Source organism: Thamnophis sirtalis, unplaced genomic scaffold (assembly GCF_051295495.1).
Source record: "Thamnophis sirtalis isolate CommonGarterSnake01/CBP01778 unplaced genomic scaffold, rThaSir2_p1.2 scaffold_10, whole genome shotgun sequence".
Lineage (NCBI taxonomy): Eukaryota > Metazoa > Chordata > Lepidosauria > Squamata > Natricidae > Thamnophis > Thamnophis sirtalis.
This window is the reverse complement of record NW_028261390.1, coordinates 27,126,892-27,134,343: the sequence shown is the minus strand read 5'-3', so window position 1 is coordinate 27,134,343 and position 7,452 is coordinate 27,126,892.

Sequence of the window (7,452 nt, the reverse complement as noted above, 5' to 3'; positions counted from 1 at the left end):
TAGATGTGGAAACAAAAAAAAAATGTTAGCACATTCAAGAGAGGGTTATATCTTGTGATTTATTTCCTGATATTTAGTGCAGAAGTTCAAGAATGGAAATGGGGTTTTTTTCGAATTGGAAAAGCTAACACCCTTTTATAGATATAAAACTTCATGCTCCATAGTGATTCCAGAATATATAGTTTTGTCCCAGTGATGGGTTCCAGATCCCGTTCCAACCATTACGGTTGGAATGGGCCTGGCGGCGTCCACATGGTGTCCACGTGCACATGCGTGCAGCACGCACATGCATTTTAGCACCTCCGTGAGCCTCCACGATGCTCTAGTTGCTCAGTGGAGTATCGCACATGCATGGAAGCGCCGATGACTTAACAGACTGGTAAGAAGCTCGGGCAGGTGGGTGGGCTCTCTGGAGCACCATACCTGAATGGTATCCGGTACTCCGGGCAGGCTCCGGTACGCCCGTACCAGGGTGTACTGCCTGCAACCCACCACTGTTTTGTCGTAATAAACCATCATCAATGTTTTTTTTTCTTGTCCAAAGGAATTTTATATACACATCAGGCAGGGAAAGCCCATAGCTAATGTTATGGCTGGTTCGGAGAACTTCCAAATCCCACACTTGGCTGGCCCTGCCCACCCCATCCCTCCCTCCCACTCCTCCCCTTCCAGTAGTCTCCACATGGCCCACTTTGGATGCGATGTAAGTGCAAGGCCCATGTGGAGGCTCAGGGAGGGGAAAAAACAGGCCTCCTGGAAGTTCTGGAAACAGGCCCATTTCTGGAGGGCCTCTAGAGGCAGGGGGAGACTGTTTTCGGCCTCCCCGAGTCTCGGGGAAAACCTCTGGAGCCTGGGGAAGCTGAAAATGCCCTCCCCCGGTAGTGGAGGCTGACTACGTCATGCCCACCATAGCCACACCCACCCAGAAACCAGGCAGAGAACCCGTTGTTGAAATTTTTGAAGGGTTTAGGTGTTTTTTTTAAGGGTTTTTATTAACACTTATAGGCCGCCCTTTTCCCTGAGGGGACTCAGGGCGGCTTACATAAAATAAAGGGAAGGGATATACAAACAATAACACATACAAAACATAAACTAAAATAATGAGCAACATTCATTCAACATTCGGGTGGGGGCAATTATCTTTGTCCCCAGGCCTGACGGGCTAGCCAGGTCTTAAGGGCTGTGCGGAAGATCTGGACGGTGGTGAGGGTACGAATCTCCACGGGGAGATCGTTCCAAAGGGTCGGAGCTACTACTGAGAAGGCTCTCCTCCTTGTAGTTGCCAGTCGGCACTGACTGGCAGATGGAACTCAGAGGAGGCCTAATCTATGAGATCTAATTGGTCGCAGGGAGGTAATTGGCAGAAGGCGGTCTCTCAAGTACGCAGACCCACTACCATGAAGGGCTTTATGGGTGACAAGTAGCACCTTGAAGCGCACCCGGAGATCAACAGGTAGCCAGCGCAGCTCGCGGAGGATAGGTGTTATGTGGGTGAACCGAGGTGCACCCACAATCACTCGCGCGGCTGCGTTCTGGACTAGCTGAAGTCGCCGGATGCTCTTCAAGGGCAGCCCCATGTAGAGCACATTGCAGTATTCCAGCCTAGAGGTCACAAGGGCCCGAGTAACTGTTGTGAGAGCCTCCCGATTCAGGTAGGGTCGCAACTGGCGCACCAGGCGAACCTGGGCAAATGCCCCCCTGGTCACAGCCGTCAAATGATGGTCGAAAGTCAGCTGTGGGTCCAGGAGGACTCCCAAGTTGCGAACCCTCTCTGAGGGGTGTAAAATTTGACCCCCCAGCCTGAGCGATGGAGCACTGGTCGAATTATTGGGAGGAAAGCACAACAGCCACTCGGTCTTCTCCGGGTTGAGTACAAGCTTGTTAGCCCTCATCCAGTCCATAACGGCCTCAAGACCCCGATTCATCACGTCCACCGCTTCATTGAGTTGACACGGGGCGGACAGATACAACTGGGTATCGTCCGCATATTGATGGTATCTTATCCCGTGCCTTCGAATGATCTCACTCAGCGGTTTCATGTAGATGTTGAATAGTAGGGGGGATAAGACCGAACCCTGCGGCACCCCATATGTTAGGGGCCTAGGGGTCGATCTCTGCCCCCCCACTAACACCGACTGCAACCTGTCCGAGAGGTAGGAGGAGAACCACCGCAACACGGTGCCTCCCACTCCCACCTCCCGCAGTCGTCGCAGAAGGATACCATGGTCGATGGTATCAAAAGCCACCGAGAGGTCGAGGAGAACTAGGATGGAGGGATGGCCTCCATCTCTGGCTCTCCAAAGATCATCGGTCAATGCGACCAAAGCGGTTTCTGTGCTGTAACCGGGTCTGAAGCCTGACTGGAAGGGGTCGAGATAACTTGCTTCCTCCAAGGACCGCTGAAGCTGGAAGGCCACCACCTTCTCAACAACCTTCCCAACAAAAGGGAGGTTGGAGACTGGACGGTAATTGTTAAGGACAGCTGGATCCAACGATGGCTTCTTCAGGAGGGGTCTCACCACCGCCGCTTTTAGCACGGCGGGGAAGTGCCCCTCCCGAAGAGAGGCGGTAACAACCGCCTGGATCCAGCCTCGTGTCACCTCACTGCTGTTGACAACCAGCCATGAGGGACACGGGTCCAGTACACAGGTGGAGGCACTTACAGCCCTCATGGCCTTGTCCACATCCCCAGGGGCAACATCCTGAAACTCAACCCAGAGGTGGTCTACCTCATCCTCTTGTGCCTCGGCTGGAACTGCGGGGATGGAGTCCAAATCCAACCGAAACCGAGCAATTTTGTCCACTAAGAATTGGGCATAATCCTCAGCTCTACCCTGCAAGGGTTCCCCCGTATCCCTCCTATTAAGGAGGGAATGGGTTATCCTAAACAGGGCGGCTGGGCGGGACTCAGCGGACGCAACCAAGGTGGCAATGTGGGATCTTTTCGCTGCCCTAAGTGCCCTGATGTATTCCTTGGTGCTGGTTGTTAACATTGCTCGGTTCGATTCGGACTTGTCGGACCTCCATAGGTGCTCTAGGCGTCTCCTCCGGCGCTTCATCTCCCGGAGCTCCTCGGTGAACCAAGGGGGTCTCCGGGATCCGCCGCCTCGGAGGGGCCGTAGTGGCGCAATCCGGTCAAGGGTCTCCGATGCTGCCGAGTGCCAGGCAGCAACCAGAGTCTCTACCGGACTGTGGGCGAAAGTATCAGGAATGACCCCAAGCTCCATCTGGAACCTTAGCTGCTCCATAAGTCGCCTGGGGCGGAACCACCTGGTCGGTTCCTCCTCCCTACAGTGGGGGTTTGGTCTCCGGAAGTCGAGCCTCAGTAGGCAGTGGTCTGACCACGACAGGGGTATGATCTCGTTACCCCTCAGACCAAGATCACAAATCCACTGCTCTGAGAGGAATACGAGGTCGAGCATGTGACCTGCTGAGTGGGTTGGGCCCCGGATTACCTGGGTCAAGCCCATGGCCGTCATGGAAGCCATGAACTCCTGCGCCCCATCAGAGTGTTCACCGAGCGACGGCAAATTGAAGTCCCCCAAGACCATAAGCCTAGGGAACTCAATTGCTAGCTCGGCTACCGACTCGAGGAGCGAGGGGAGGGCTGCTGCAACGCTGTTGGGAGGCAGGTACGTTAACAGCAGACCCACTTGACCCTTGAGGTCCAACTTTACCAGCAGAGACTCACACCCGAGAAGCTCCGGAGCAGGGATCCTACGAGGTACTAACGACTCCTGGATAACAATAGCCACACCCCCACCCCTTCCCTGGGCTCTCGGCTGGTGCAGCACCTGAAATCCTTCTGGGCACATCTCTACGAGGGGGACTCCTCCCTCCGGGCCCAGCCAGGTTTCAGTAATACATGCCAGGTCTGCCCTCTCATCTAAAATTAAGTCCCGGACGAGAGGAGCTTTATGAACCACAGACCTGGCATTTAGCGACAGCAGCCTGAGCCCAGGGTCCTGATTACTTGCGCCATCTGGCCTCGGAGTGGGACTCATAGGGCCGGAAGGAGGGATCTCTGTAACGTAGCGAACCCTCCTTCCCCGGTAATGGCCAGCCCTAAAGTCCCCGCCATATCTGCCCCTCCCTGTTACGACCATAATGCTCCGACCCTCTCCCGTGTCTCTGGTCCCCTCAACCACCCCCGTGCCCCCCGCATTCCCCGGCAGGTCCTCCGAATCATACATACCCATGCACTCACCCAGGCAATCCCCACGTGGCAGTTAAAACACAAAAATTACAACAATAATAAATGGTAAAAAGTGGGACATTCATTCATCCCATACTTATCCCATGCATATCCCGTACAAAAAGAAAGAAGAAAAGACGAAAGAAAAGGAAGAAAAGAAGATAAATTGCGCAGTTGATTAAAAGTGCAAGATCTGATAACATAACTGGCTCTCAGCGTTCAAGGTGGTTAGAGTAGCTGGAGACCAGTTGCAGTTCAGATAAGATGTATGGGGGAGTGTCTTATATCCCCCTCTTCTTCTGTAAGTTTGAAAAGGTCCAACCAGGCCGGAACAGTCCAAGATGGCAAAGGGTTTTCTTGTGCAGGCACTGTCCAGGGCAATGCCCCAAGGGTAGTAACAGAAAGTAATAATAGTGGCAATAATCAGAGCCAGGTGGAAATGTGCCAATAAACCTAGGAATCCAAAGGCCATGGCAAGGAGAGGCCGGATGTTAAAATGCCACAATGAAGAGTAGTCCAGTGCCAAGCAGAAAACACAGGGGGAAGCTTTGCAGCAGCGGGGACAGGCAAAGATGGAGTCGCCTCTGAGGGGCCACCTGACCAAACAAGAGCGGAGGAGGGGGGGCAATGGCGGGGCGAAAACGAGGCCGAGCGAATAGGAGAGCCATCCGGAGGGACTGCCGCGGCACCAGGCAAAGCCAGCCGCCCAACTTTCTCAGTCCCAACAGTAATTCTGTCCGTCTACTCTCTCTCCAAAGCAATGAAGCCCACTCCTCTCACACACACACACACACACACACACACACACACCTACCTGATGAGGTAAAGGCAATTAAAATGATGTTGCCAATTTATATATATGAAAAGAAGCATAACAGCAGTGACATGGCAAAAAAATGTAAAGAAATCGATCAGGATGAAGTTTTGTATTACTTCTGCCTGATCAGAATAATGGACAAATTTGCCAGGGATTTTCATTTCAAGCTCTTCAGTGTCTTTTGTGAGGCAGGAGACAACACTTGCAATCCTACATGTTGAGTGGAAGAAACATTCTGCCTGGGAAGGTGTTTTCCATTTCTCCAGTTATGGTGTAGAAAAAGGCTACAATCAATCCTGGATTCTCAGATGCCTAAAACAGATTAGGGAATAATATTTGGAAGCCCACTAACCTCAAGGGGTGGGATTTAATAGAATTGGCAATAGACACTTCATTAAACTCCTCCCTTTTTCCTTTTCTGAACTTGTATTTCGGAAGTGGTTGCACTTTCTCCATTACAGTGGGTTGATGAAGCAAGGTATCAATTGATCAAGTTCTGTTTATTGCCTAAAAGTGCAGGAATTCTGGAGAAAATGAAGTGCCTTCTTCAAGGGACATGATCAGCATCAGCTAATCCAATTAAATTGTATCTGAAGGTTTCCTATCCCTAATTCGGAAAGGATTAATATGGGAAAATATGGATTATTCAGAAAAGGAATAATCAATTTTCCTCACTACTTGAAAAGACAATATATGTTAGCAAATTGTCCAATATTTTGCACACAGTATATACCTCTTGGTAAATGTTGATGTATATTTAGATATTATTTCAGAGCCATAGCATCATTTTGGGTTGTTAGTTATATCTCTAGTGTTCAGATTTGAAAGGCTTGTCATTTTTTATTGTCCCATTTATAAAGTGACAATTATTTATTATGTAGCAATTATAAAATGATTCATTAACACTTTAAAATAATGATATAGCTGTTTCATGCAGAATTACATAAGAAAATCTGAACATCAGCTGAATTATCATGAATACTTCCTCAAAATACCAATGTAATTGGAACTAGAATGTGTATTTTAAAATGTTTATTGCGTTAAAATGAAAGTGTGAGATTCTCTAGGTTTTGTTCTTCACAGAATATGTAGTGGAAGAAAAGCTTTCAACAGTCTGAAATCTGTACAGGTAGCACAACTATTTCATGCCTTAACAAAATATCCAGTTATACGGCTAGGTGAAATTCACAACTATACATTTAAATCAGGATCATTAAAACATGTTAGCTTGGATAAATTGCATTCTATTTGATATTAATTACTGAAAACGTCTAAAGATACATTCTGGTTTAGAGAATATCAGCATATTTTAAAATATTTCTCCTTATATTTAGATGCATGAGGCTGGATCCTAGATAGATGATAGATAAAGTTTATTGACATTTTTTATTGTGGGCACACATTAAAAATGAAATTATGTTGCCTGCTCTCAAAAGCGTACACATACATAACAAACATATACATATGTGATGTACGTGCATTATATATTGTACGTATTATATAATATTATATAATGTATGTATACATGCGATGTATGTATAATGTATGTATGTATATATACTTATACACACACACACAAACACACACACACACATATATATATGTCCATATTGATTACATATTGGAAAAAAGGATACTTGAAACTTCACAAGGGTGATACTACATATCATTTACTATATAATACTATATTATTACTATATACCATATTTTTCAGAGTATAAGACGCACCTTTTTCCCTCAAAAAAGAGGCTAAAAATCTGGGTGGGTCTTATACACTAAATACAATATTTTTTTGCTCCCAAAACCCCGCCCCCTTCACCAAAATGGCCGTGCATAGTCTTTAGGAGTCTTGCAGAGTGTTCCTGGGGGCTGGGGAGAGCAGAAATGAGTGAAAAATGGACACTTTTTTGCTCACTTTTGCCCACACTCTATAAGCCTCGTAAAGGCTATTCATGCCTCTTTTTTTGAAAAAAGAGCCCGTTTTTGCAAAAAAATGGGCCGTTTTTGCAAGGTCTGCAGAGTGCAAAACTTTTTTTTTAATTTGCCTCTTCAAAACCTTGGTGTGTCATACTCTGGTGTATCTTATACTATATGGTGTGTGTGTATGTATGTATGTATGTGTGTATGTATATATATATATATATATATATATATATATATATATATATATATATATATATATATATATATATATATATATATGTATGTTATATTTATGCTGATAAATAAATAAAGGGAGACTTATCAGCATAAATATAACAAATGTAACAAAAAGGCAACAGTAAAAAATATTGGGTTTCTGTCTGGATGGTCTCTTGTGACGAGCCTAATGACAGAGAGTGGAAGTGTGACCTTCCTCCCATACTTGGGCATACCAGGGGTTGTGACTTTAAGTATATATATATATACACACACACACACACACACACACACACACATA